The sequence below is a fragment of the Anoplophora glabripennis genome, unplaced genomic scaffold, assembly GCF_000390285.2.
Source record: "Anoplophora glabripennis isolate ALB-LARVAE unplaced genomic scaffold, Agla_2.0 scaffold15, whole genome shotgun sequence".
Taxonomy (NCBI): domain Eukaryota; kingdom Metazoa; phylum Arthropoda; class Insecta; order Coleoptera; family Cerambycidae; genus Anoplophora; species Anoplophora glabripennis.
This window is the reverse complement of record NW_019416279.1, coordinates 1822506-1835862: the sequence shown is the minus strand read 5'-3', so window position 1 is coordinate 1835862 and position 13357 is coordinate 1822506.

The following is a 13357-nucleotide window of genomic DNA, read 5'->3' as shown; positions in this document are numbered from 1 at the left end:
CAGATACCCAAATATGAAGCAGTTAAAATAAGAATCTAGAAAAATAAATTACTTCACTTAAATATTTTTATTTCACAATAAAACACAACTAGCGAGTAATGATTAACCTAAATAAACGGACGATACGCCATTTGTGACTACAAATATTCACCTTTTTTATGTAGTATGTTACTTGGAGTTGATTCCAGCGGTTTCCAATATCTTTTAACAACTTAGATTATTAACAGTTAATTTAATTATTAACAGTTTTGATTATTGTAGATGCTTGTTATTAATAAATTCTACCTACCATTAAAAATAATCTCCAAGTTCGTAAACTATACACTTGGTTTTCTTAAGAATATGAGTATTTCGAAATGTAATCAAATCTCGGATACCACAGTTTAACCAGATCTTTTTAAAACCAGACCTGACCTAGTTTTCTACTGTATCCGCTGTAACGGCTTTTATTTATATGAAGATAACGTTAAAATGCTTGAAGTATTTACCTACGAGATAGTCAATATTACCAACTAAATATATATAATCTGTATCACTCTCGTGGTTTGTATGTTTCTTTTTTGGGTCAGAATTAGAAATGTCCCAGCAACCATTGGGAGTTCCACAAGGATCAATACTTGGGCCACTTTTAGTAGTATACTTATTAACTACTTATTATACTAGATTGTACCTTGTAACAGTTCACGTATCAGCATATGTTTTGTTCCTAATACTTTGTTGAATACAGTTTTGCCTTATTTTACTACGTTTTGTAAACTTTTCATTAGAAAAAAGTAGTAATAAAGGATATTTTGATATAATTCTTCGAAAACACATGTGTCTCATGCCCAATATCACATCAGTAATGTCCAGAATATACTAAATTTTCAGGATTTTTTAAAAATCAATATTTAGTGTACGCAATGACGAATTTTCAGATATGGATATCTAGAGTGGTTAATATAAACTGGAATAGAAAGTGATTCTTGTGCAAAATTTTCGGTATTGTCAGTACAAAGAATTATGAATTAAATATAAGTATTTAAAATCGCATTTAAATGACGGATATAATAAAATGGTTAAAATTTGTTATTATCAGGTTAGCCTTAGGGTGTGCAGTGTTGCCAAATCTGATAACTTTTCATTAGATCTAGATTTTTTATTGTTTTTTTATATGGTCATTAAAATCTAGTTTTCATGTGGCTCGTGATTTATAAAATGTTGCATTTGCTTTAAATAACTATATTTAACAGACCTAAGTTTGCACAGAAGGTAACTGCCCTATTATTAAGGTCTCCTGTGTTTGTGACTTCTACTACGAACCCTCTTCTTGATCTGCGCAAAAACTAACTAACCGTTATTGTCATTTCTAAAATGTATCCTTCTTTTTGAACAGATGCACTTGAAATAGGTTCACAGATACTTAGAACATAATTAGATTTCGGTAAAATTTTACCATCTTCAGGGTAAAAGCTATAGTAGTAAAGCTTTTAAGCGGAAATTTGGTAAATAATGTAATACAGGGTGTTTTCAAAGGAAGTGGCACACATGTTAACGGTAAATCAACAGTTAAAAATACACGTTTTTGCATAAAAATTACGTTAGTAGAATGCCCACCCTTTAGGAGATACAGCTTGTCAAAGTTTTCAAAAAAATATGGAATATGGACTGTGATTTGAAAACCAAAAAAGGTATAATAGTCAAACTTTATACAAATTTTCTACTACAATTTTTCTAAAATTTCTGCCCCTTGAGAGGGTTGAAATAAGCACCCCTAAGTTATTGTTTGCTACACATTTTTTTGTCACAAAAATTGAATATTAAAAAATACGACCAAGAACACGAATACACTTCCCTAAAGGATTTAGGTGCGCTGAATTCGAATTCGAGTTCAAAGTTTCTCAATTGGATCTGGTTTTCGAGATATCATAACCTAAAAGTGCCAAAATTGCGATTTTTTGACATATTTGAGGTCATATTACATGGAAAAGTAATTTATTTTGCTGAAACCATTGAAGAACTATATTTACTCTTTAAAACTTGGGTTTATCCCAATATCATTTTTCGTCTTTGAGAAATCGCATGATGAACTTTAGTAGTTTGACTTGTAAGATCCCTACTTCCGGATGCCGATGGATTTTGGTTTGTGGTGCTGTGTTGTCAGTATATTCAAAAATCGAGAAATAAGTCGAACTACCAAATCTCAACATGTGATTTCTCAAAGACGAAAAATTGTATCGGGATAAATCCAAGTGTGTGATAAATGATAATGCATTTAATTTTTTGTTAATAAATGGTTAGGTTTAAAGCAAAAACGTGAGAGAGATAAAATATTTGAAATAAACCAGGCTACCTGATACGTATTGTTGAATATTCAATTTTTGTCAAACAAAATAGTTGTAGCAAAAAGTAACTTAGGGAATGCTTATTTGAACCCTCTGTAAGGGGCGGAAATTCTCGAAAAATTGTTGAAAAGTTGCAAAAACCATTGGGAGTTCCACGAGGATTAATACTTGGACCACTTTTAATAGTATACTTATTAACTACTTATTATACTAGATTGTACCTTGTAACAGTTTACGTATCAGCATATGTTTTGTTCCTAATACTTTGTTGAATAAAGTTTTGCCCTATTTAACTACGTTTTGTAAACTTCATTAGAAAAAAAGTATTGACAAGGAATATTTTAATATAATTCATCGAAAAGACGCGTAAGGAATCTCTCATGCCCAATATCACATTAGTAATGTCTAGAACATACTTAATTTTTAGAATTTTTTAAAAACCAACATTTAGTTTACGCAATGACGAATTTTCAGATATGGATATCTATATTGGTTAATATAAATTGGAATAGAAAGTGATTCTTGTGCAAAATTTTCAGTGATACCAGTACAAACAATTATGAATTAAATATAAGTATTTAAAGCATTTAAATAACGAATATCATAAGATAGCTAAATTTAACTATTATCTGGTTAGCCTTAGGGTGTGCAGTGTTGCCAAATCTGCTAACTTTTCACTAGATCTAAGGATTTTGATGATTGTTTTTTATATTATCATTAAAATCTGGTTTTCATGTGACTCGTGATTTATAAAACGTTGCATTTGCATTAAATAACTATATTTACCAGACCTAAGTTTGCACAGAAGGTAACTGCCCTACTATTAAGGTCTCCTGTGTTTGTCACTTCTATTACGGACCCACTTCTGCACAAAATTTTCGATTATTGTACTTTTAAACTAACCGTTATTGTCATTTCTGAAACGTATCCTTGTTTTTGAACAGATGCACTTGAAATAGGTTCACAGATACTTAAAACAGATTTCGGTAAAATTCTACCATTTTCAGGGTATGCAGTGTTGCCAAGACCGGTGGTTTTTCACTATATTTAATGATTTCAATGCTTGTTGTTTACAAGAAAATATTAAAATTTATGACTATATTTCTTTGTTGTTTACCAATTTTAGCTGTGATACGCAGTGTTACCAAGTGCAGTCTAGTTTTTTTTTTTAAGTTAGAATCAATAAATTGTATTCTCGCCTTTATCAGTTATATTATTTTGTGTTGATAAATAAATAAGGCTATTGTCTGGTAAATGATTTGAGAAGCAAATATCAGTGGCAGTGGCCTTCCAAAATGTGACAATGCTGGTGTTTTTTTTGCCCACACTCCGGCAAAAAGCATAAATTAATGCAGTTTAATTACAGTCAATAGTATAAACTATTTTTTTCCTCCTCCGGAATTATTTGGTGGTGATAATCGGTGAAACATGTGGTAATTGAGTTTTTTTTTTCGCCGCAGTCCATTATACCAATGCGTTGCAGTAAAGTAACCTTGGTTGGTCACTGAGTCAGAAAAATTAAAATAAATAGAGGCAAGAAACGCAACTCGGACCTCGCTTGCGCACCGGCAAAAACGAATCGTCAACAATGATTGTGAGTCGGCGGATTTTATAGTTGAGGAATTTCGCACAATGTGTAATTTTCGTGTTTTCCAGTTACAGGGGCCCCGACGACCGCAGATTACTAAAAACGCGGATTGTTACCGGCGTATCTGTTGCAAATCTATTGTTTACTATTCTACTACGCGTCTGGCAACCGTTGCTCTCGCGGGCGTACCGCGAAGATCACCTCTGGCCCGTCGACAATGGTTGTAAGCGAAATTGGGAATTAATTTGACAAATCAGAGACAATACTGCAGTCAGTCAACTGTCACACGGGCAAGGCACACTTTAATCCTTTTCTTTTATTGAATAAATAGTGATCTGTAGCGTTGCTGTAAGAGGAGTAGACCCCTAGGCCATGAGCCGAGCGACGTAATCTTCGCAAAGATACGAGGTCTGTTCAGAAAATAACAGGACATTTTAAATTATGCATTAATGGAGATATTTAGTGATATGCGGTTGTCAGCATTGCGTTGCCCATAACCTCTGTAACCACATGTTCCTGGATTGTTGATATCTTATTTAGTTTTCGTGTTGAAGTGTTAGTGATTTTTGAATTATGCGATTTTCTGGAACACGATGGAGCATAAAATTTGCGTGAAACTGGGAAAAGCTTTCATTGAAAGGTTTCAACTTTTGAAACAAGCTTACGAAGGTGATGCTCAGGGTCTACGCAATGTTACGAACGGTTTCCACGATATGAAAGTGGTCGTCAGTCAGTTGAAGATGATCCTCAACCAGGAAGGCTTCGACTCAACTGATGACACCTACGTTCAGAAAGTCAAATATTTGATGCGTGCAAATCGTGCAAAAATTGACTATCAGAACTACAATGTAACAGAAATTTTATTGTTTGATATGTTCAATTGACTCTGAAAAATGATAAAACCACGGAGTGCTACCTTCTAAAGGGGCGCGTTTTTGAGAATGAAGTAAAAAGGTGGTATTTTCAGTTTTTTGAGTTTTACTCGAAAACTATGAATTTGTTCTATATAGTTGTCAACAGAAAAGTTGTAGCAAATTGAATTGCCAATCGAAATGAGGCATTTTGAAGTCAAAATAATATTTTTAACAAAAATATCCCCAAAAAACGAGTAAAAAACCCGAAAAAATGCGTATTTTTTTTCTTTTTGGTTTTTGGCCCGCAACTTTTTTCTGAGAGGAGTTAGGTATAGGCATTGCTTCACAGAAAAAAAGTTAATGTTTTTTCCTTTAAAATAAGCCTTTATAGAAGTACCTACGACTAATAGAAACCGAGATACATTGGATCAAAGTTGGCTACTTTTTGGATTTTCGTCTTATAACTTTGTTCTCTGTTAATTTAGGTATATGTAATGCCATATTCTAATGAAAGCTGGTTTCAAGACCTTTAAACTGGTGCCTGGTACAAGTTTATACAATTAAAATCAACCAAGATATGTCAATTTAACCAACGATACTTTTTCTTATTTTTATAAATTTTTTATTACTTTCGGTACTATTTTGTCTAATAAATTTATTTTTGTGAATGTGAAAGTTAAAATAAGTTTCTAGGTGATTGGATATTATTATTTATTTATTTAAACAACAGTTAATCATATGTATCTTATAAATTTTCAGTTTCATTTAGTATATTTTCAATATTAATATCAATTTCGTCGTCATCATTTTCATCAATGTCCTCTTCAGAAAAATCAGGCTCATAAGCATTCTCACAATTTATTCCCATACATTCTTTAATACATTTACAGGCTATTTTTTCAAGTAAATTTTCAGGTGCAGGAGATTTATTATTAAAAATGGGAACTAGCAAATTTATGGAATTTTTCCAACCCCAATCAAGGGGATTTAAAGTACAACCATTCCACTGTTGCATCTGAAAATATACTCTAAAGTCTAAACCCATGATGTTTGAGAGCATCAGTTGTTGAAGGCAATCGAGATAAGGTAAATTTTGCACTTGTTGAATACTTTTGAAATAATTTATATCGACAAGTTTTTAGGCTGTCAATTTTTTAATTATACATTATAGTTACAATGCATTCAGATGCAGCAGTGATATCCTCAACACTAGCATTTTCAAAATTGAAAATTTTTTTGGAATTGTAATTTTTTAATTAAAAGTACAAAAGTAATTAAAAGAATTCGAAATTTTACAAGATAAATATGATTAATTGTTGTTTAAATGAATAAATAATAATATCCAATCACCTAGAAACTTATTTTAACTTTCACGTTCACAAAAATAAATTTATTAGACAAAATAATACCGAAAGTAATAAAAATTTTATAAAAAGAAAAAGTATCGTTGGTTAAATTGACATATCTTGGTTGATTTTAATTGTATAAACTTCTACCAGGCACCATTTTAAAGGTCTTGAAACCAGCTTTTATTTGAATATGGCATTACATATACCTAAATTAACTCAGAAAAAAGTTATAAGTCGAAAATCGTTAAAAAGGGCAAAAATTGGCCAAAAATCCAAAAAGTAGACAACTTTGATCCACTGTATCTCGGTTTTTCTTAGTCGTAGGTACTTCTATAATGGCTTATTTTAAAGGAAAAAACATTAATTTTTTTTTTGTGAAGCAATGCCTATACCTAACTCCTCTCAGAAAAAAGTTGTGGGCCAAAAACCAAAAAGAAAAAAAAACGCATTTTTTCGTTTTTTTTACTCGTTTTTTGGGCATATTTTTGTTAAAAATAAATTTTTTTTAATTCAAATTCAATTTGCTGCAGCTTTTCTGTTGACAACTATAGTGAAAAAAATGCATAGTTTTCGAGTAAAACTCAAAAAAACTGAAAATACCACCTTTTTACTTCGTTATCAAAAAATCACCCCTTTAAAAGGTAGCACTCCGCGGTTTTATCATTTTTGAGGGTCAATTGAACATATCAAACAATAAAATTTCTGTTACGTTGTAGTTCTTTTGTACCCTCTTTTTTTGACATAGTCAATAGCCTATTAGCATTTCAATAGGGCCATGCCACAGATTACCAGGTAATTTGTGGTCATGCTATGAAATGACTGAAAAATTGAACATATATCGAGTATTTGTTCCCCGTTTGACGACAGAACAACAGAAAAAAATGGCATGGACAGTCCAGTGACGATAAAACATTAATTGAAAGGATCATAACTGGGTTTACAGCTACGTGATTGAGACACAATTTGAATCATCAAAATGGATTAGCACAGTATCTCCACTCCCCAAGAAAGCACGTCAGTCTCGACCAGATGTCAAAGTGATGCTCACTGTTTTTTTCGACTTTAATGGAAGTGTGCATTTTGAATTCATGCCTCGAACTGAAACAATCAACCGCGTGTACTAAAGGCGTTTGTTAAAAATCATATTACTGTCCCTCTTCACCCTCCTTACTCGCCAGACTTGGCTCCTTGCGATTTAGAATCAATACTGAAAGGACGTCATTTTAAGATTATTGATAACATCAAAACAAATTCATCACAAACCTTAAAGGCCATTTGAAATGAAGCTATCCAAGACTGCTTTGCGAAATGGAAACACCCCCGGGAAAAGTGTGTGAATAGGGAACTACTTAAATAAGGCAATAAACTGATGAAAAAACTAATAATAAAATTTAAGAAATAAAGTTCGGTTATTTTTTTAACAGACCTCGTATACACAAGGTGTAGAGGTAGTAATTTTCAGTAAACCCCAATGTTATAGAAGCTACGTAATTAAACGCCATGAAACTTTCTAAAAATACTCCGTAATTCATGTGGCTATTTACACAATTAATTTCCAAAATATTCATTTTCTGAAGTTCTTTTCCGTCACTGATTGATTCAATATTATTACTGTATTGAAATTCAAGGAATGCTCTTTTTTTATAGATCATTGCGGATCTGCAAAAATATCCCACTCCTTGGATGTAAGAGCGGGCAAGCTAATTTTTGCTGGAATACCTTCAGTACAATTAATATAATAAAAGTGTAGATCCCTAGATCTGAGCGAGGTCCGGAACATTTTCAAAATTACAAAAATACCTATTTTATCGGAGTTTTTTACTTATATCTTGGAATCTATGAATTTTGGAAGAATATTGAAAAGGAAAAAAAGTTTTAGAATTGAATTTTGCACAATAAGTTAAAAATGTTTAAATTTATTACCGATGTTGCAAAATAGCAATAATTGATGTAAAAAGGCAAAATAATCAAGTTTTTAATTGTTCCGAGGGCATTCTAATTTTGGTAAAAAAACTTTAGAGTATAATAAAACAACACATCAAACTTCATTAAAATCGGTTCTATAGTTTTCTCAAAAAATTTTTTTGAAAAAAATTTGGAAAAAAATTTTTGGAATTTTCAAAATGTTGCACAGTTTTAATGAAATTTGGTGTGTTGTTTTATTATACTCTAAAGTTTTTTTTACGAAAATTAGAATGCCCTAGGAGCAATTAAAATATTTAAAATAAATTATCCAAAAATCTTGATTATTTTGCCTTTTTTCATCAATTATTGCTATTTTGCAACATCGGTAATAAATTTAAACATTTTTAACTTGCGTATATTGTACAAAATTCAATTCTAAAACTTCTTTCCTCTTCAATATTCTTCTAAAATGCATAGGTTCCAAGATATAAGTAAAAAAAACAGATAAAATAGGTATTCTTTTAAATATTTTAAACATTTTTGTAATTTTGACAATGTTCCGGACTTCGCCCAGATCTAGGAATCTACACATTTATTAAGCGAGTTGTACTGAAGGTAATCCAGAAAAAAATTGCTTGCCTCTCCCACATACACCTCAAAACAGATGCGCCCTGGTCTATTAATTGATATGATAAATAAAGGATATAGGAAAAATTCAACACTCTATGTCTCGAATACTAGACTGTTTAAGACATTTATATTATAGGAACTCTTTTCTTAAAAATACCATAACCACCCCCTTCATAATGGGAACCACTTAGAAACCCCATGGGGGCACATATGTATCGAATTCAAAGTCTTCAGCCGTCACAATCAGTAACTTTCCAATAAAATAAATAAATTGTATTCGCTAAATTCCCGTATATTTATCACTTGAATTGTTATCGTTTTTTTCTGTCACCTTCAAATGTAATTGGTAAATAATAAGAAGTACAATTCAATTGATATTAAGATTAATAGAAATCGAATTATTTTACATTCTTGAAATCCTGTTCCATTTTAATTCACTAATGACTCCCATAAGTCACCAGTGACATGTTTAGAAAGCTTTATATATTTTTTTAATTATGAAATTGCAGCAGTTTCGTTTGTAGGTGGCCTATAAAGTAATTATTTTTATTAGTCTCGTGGGTAAGTTCCTTTACTTCATTTCACTTCACATATCTCTTGTAACTTTGGGTGTTCCACAGGGATCGATACATGGACCACTTATGCCCTAGCTGTTGATATGCATGGGGTTGTTTACGTTTGATAATGAATCTTAATTAATATAGGTACCTACACTTCATAATTTTTTATTGATAAGCCACAAACAATATTAAAAGAAGATCATTCTTCTACTGCTGCTTTGCGTCTTTGTAAAATCGCTCTCATCATTTGTTCCGAGTGTTTTCTGAGACCAGATTGATATATTCAACGCACGTTTCTATTCTCCAAGTAAATTATATTATAATGCACCAAGAAGTACTCGATTTGAAAGTGAATACCTTTTTCTCTCCCACAATACAAAACATATCACCGTGAAATTAACAATGTGTTTACATTTATTTAATATTAAGTGAAATATCAAGTATTTCTGCTGCGCCGTTATTAACTTGTTTTAAAACAAAAGGCGTTACGGTTCTTTCAAAAACAACACAGGAAAGTGTAAATAACTTTTTCTCTTTCGCTCTCTTTCGTTCAGCTCTTCAGTCGTAGAAGAATGATCTCAAAAAAAGCTTAAATTATAAAAATGCATTCTTTTGTGCAGCTGTATTCTATATGCTTTCGGCTCGATATTCCCTTAAAAAAAAGATCCTGAAAAAAACTGGGCGCCGATAATGATCTAGAAGTGAGCCATAGACAAAAAGCGGCAAACATGCTAAAAACTTAGCTAAAAAGTATCCGCAACTACTTTGCTTCTATGCTTCGATAGCTTCGTCTAATTTGGCACTATATTTGATGATATTTATAGTTATTGTGTGTGGTGGGTCTGCGGTTTGAGAAAGATTCGATCAAGAGGCCATGTTTTTATCTCACCCTCGTTCTCAGATAAAAAACTAAATCAATTACATGTCAAAATAATAAAAATATTGATAATATTTCTTGAGTTTACTCGGTACAGAAAAATTAATAGCCGTAAACAAATCATTACAATCAACAGTGGTATAATTTACATAAAAATTACAGTGAAATACAAATTATTCGTAAATCTAAACTTTCAACAGATCTACTTGCTAAAATAGGCATTATTTAATCTCATTCCCGGGTATATTCGCAGATGAATAATAATTCACCGCCCCCTCCCCCGCACAAGTCTCCGACTTCTGAGGTAATCTTTGCGATGAGGGTTACATATATTTTTCATTATATCCCATCAATCTTGTATGTTAAATAGTTTTAAAACTTTTTCTGAACTCTTTGATTTGCCATTTTTGAATATTTAATAAGGATTTCATATAAAATATGTTCAAGATCGATCTACTAATCATCTAAAAGAACTAATTACACCATTTAGGTCATTAATATAAAGTAGAGATAAAAGAGGTCCAAGTATGGAACCCTAGGGAACACCATACTTAGACATATAATGACTCGACTCAAAACTATTGTTTGTTTGTCACTCTCTGGTTTGTGAGTAGGTCACAATATGGGTGAGATTTAACCTCATAATTCTCCATTATGAAAGGTGATGTCATAAGAGCCAGAGGTCTTTTAATTAATTTTTTTATAGCATTCATTTCGTTCAAGATTATTATTGCTATAATAACATGTTGCATGACATGTTGCTACATGTCATATATGTATAAACCCGAAATATCCTCTTTTTCAAGTTGCAAAAAAACGCTATCGGAAAAGGAAAGATGCATTTACAATATTAGAGTTATTGTATCTATCTCTTATCGATATATAACACTTTCCTAGGTATCCTAGAAGTTGTTTTTCGCTTAGATTTTATCGCCTAATTGTTACAAAAATTGGGTTTATATGAAGGGTGCTAGAAAAAATATCTACCTAGCCATGACAGAAACAATTGACTGTGCCTTGCCCAATATTTGGCTCCTGTATAACATTTTGGTGGTCACTCATTTCTAAGGAAATTATGAAATATCTTCGCTCAACGGCGAGTAAGGCGGATACGAATTACCAGCAGATTTCACCACTGACTCAGCTGATGTTGGTGACCAAATTATATACACGTATACACGTTTCGGGTCTCGTTTAGTCTAGCGATTCGTGTGGCATCAATGGGCCGGTCGCGTCGCGCGCGTTTTCGCAACAAACGATAATTAAAAACACGTTCCCACGTCTCGAGGCCGACGCGAAACGTTTATCACTTCGCACGTTACTTACAAATCTACTATTAATTGCACGTTAGACGAACAATTGTTCGGCCGGCATTAGGATCAACGCTAACGGAGCAGTTTCGGTGAGAATGCTCGCTTTTTCAGCTACGGGCACGACGAGGGGCAAAGGTTTTACTTGTTCGAACCAGAAATGTACGGAAAGTGTCTTAGATAGGTGTATTTTAACTAAGATATAGTGCAGATGTTGTGAAAACCGCGGTAAAGTTCGTTTTTTGGGAATAAAACATTTTGAGAACCGCTGACTGGGAATTTGTCCCGCCCAATTTCCCGTACTGTTTATAATAGTGATAAAATTTAACTAAAACAAAGGGCAGTCGTTGCTAAAATGACAATATAATAATTTTTTTATACAAAGTACGACAGTGGTTAGGGTGAATATAGGGAGAAATCTTTTCATTTTACATTTTACGGAAAAAGCATACATATTTCATAAAAAGTTTTGCTTGTATAAGGTTGCTATGGAAAATACCCTATAACGTAGACATACAATTTTGTAAATAATCAAAGTAGGCTGCAAATGGCAAGTCTTTTGTACCTAATAATTCTGAGCTACTTTTTTCTTAGCGCTTTTTTCCGTAAACTGTAAAATAAAAAAGATTTTTTTTTATTCATTCTAACCGTAGGCATGAAGACATTTTGGGAACTGCCGACTTGAGAATTGTCTCCGCTCAGTGCCTTTTTATTCTTTCATATAATAAACAAATGTAAGAATCGAAAGGTAAAAAAAAATTCAAGGTTTTAGAAGCTTCCTATTTGCATTTTTATTTTAAAATACAGGGTGTAAGTAGCTTGACTGCCATTACTTCAGCATGAGATTGACTAATCATTAATGAACAAAAAAGTTGCATATTACAGGGGTGTAAGATTAACAGTTTTCAAAACACAGCGAGTATTAATATTGGGGAGTTTTATCACAACGTGACAACAGCGCTTAACCTAACGCTACACAGCTGGTGCATACCACGTGTGCACGCGGCAGACTTGTCCTACGGAAAAAATTTCAAGACAATTGCTTTCCAGTTTTTAAATAAATAAAATAAAATGTATCGATTTCGTAGTACAAAGATAGTGTTGTGCTTAAATTTTAGCTCGAATTTTAGTAATTATGAGTCTCTTAAAACAGGAACTTAAGTTTTAATCAAATTATGAATTTGAAAAATATGTAATGAAAGTATCCAAAGATTCACGTCATCCAAATAATCATACGCATTAAAAATAATTTAGGTATTTACCAAAAAGCAAAATTCATGGTTGAGTTTAGGACCCATGTCATATAAGGTTTTTTTGTTTATTTTAGTGTATTCTATCGTCTGTTAAAATTAAGGCAGTCAAAGTTCTAACACCCTGTATATACTAATTTTGTATAATCGACTTTTTTACTTTACTTTTAAGATATTAAATTAATTCGAATTAATTTTACAAATTCCCTTAAATTCTTACGAAATAACAAAATTTAAAGCAGACGTTGGTAAGTAACTATAAAATACATTTTGGGAACCACTGACTTGAAAATTGTCCACACGGATATGCCTGATATTCTTCAAGATAATAAAACAAGTGTCAAAATTGATGTTGCATTCAAAGATTCTCAATACATACTTTTTAACTTGAACCCATTTGTTTTTAGCTCCTCTACTTTTACTTTGCGCGGGACATAGGCGTACGCATTATTTATTAAAAAGCAACAAATTAAATTGTCTACAATACACCACCATAAACACCAACGAATAAGAATTAATTACGCAACATCCGCACGATAACAAATATACTAACGTGACGGAAACGTGAAAAGCAGTGACTCATGCATGTTTCGGTTAACCCGCTTGGCACGTCATTGAATTGCGGCTCTTTCTGACAGCCCTAGGAGCAATACACCAACACTACAAAAGATGATCCACATAACACACATGAAATTGTGATTTATTAAAAA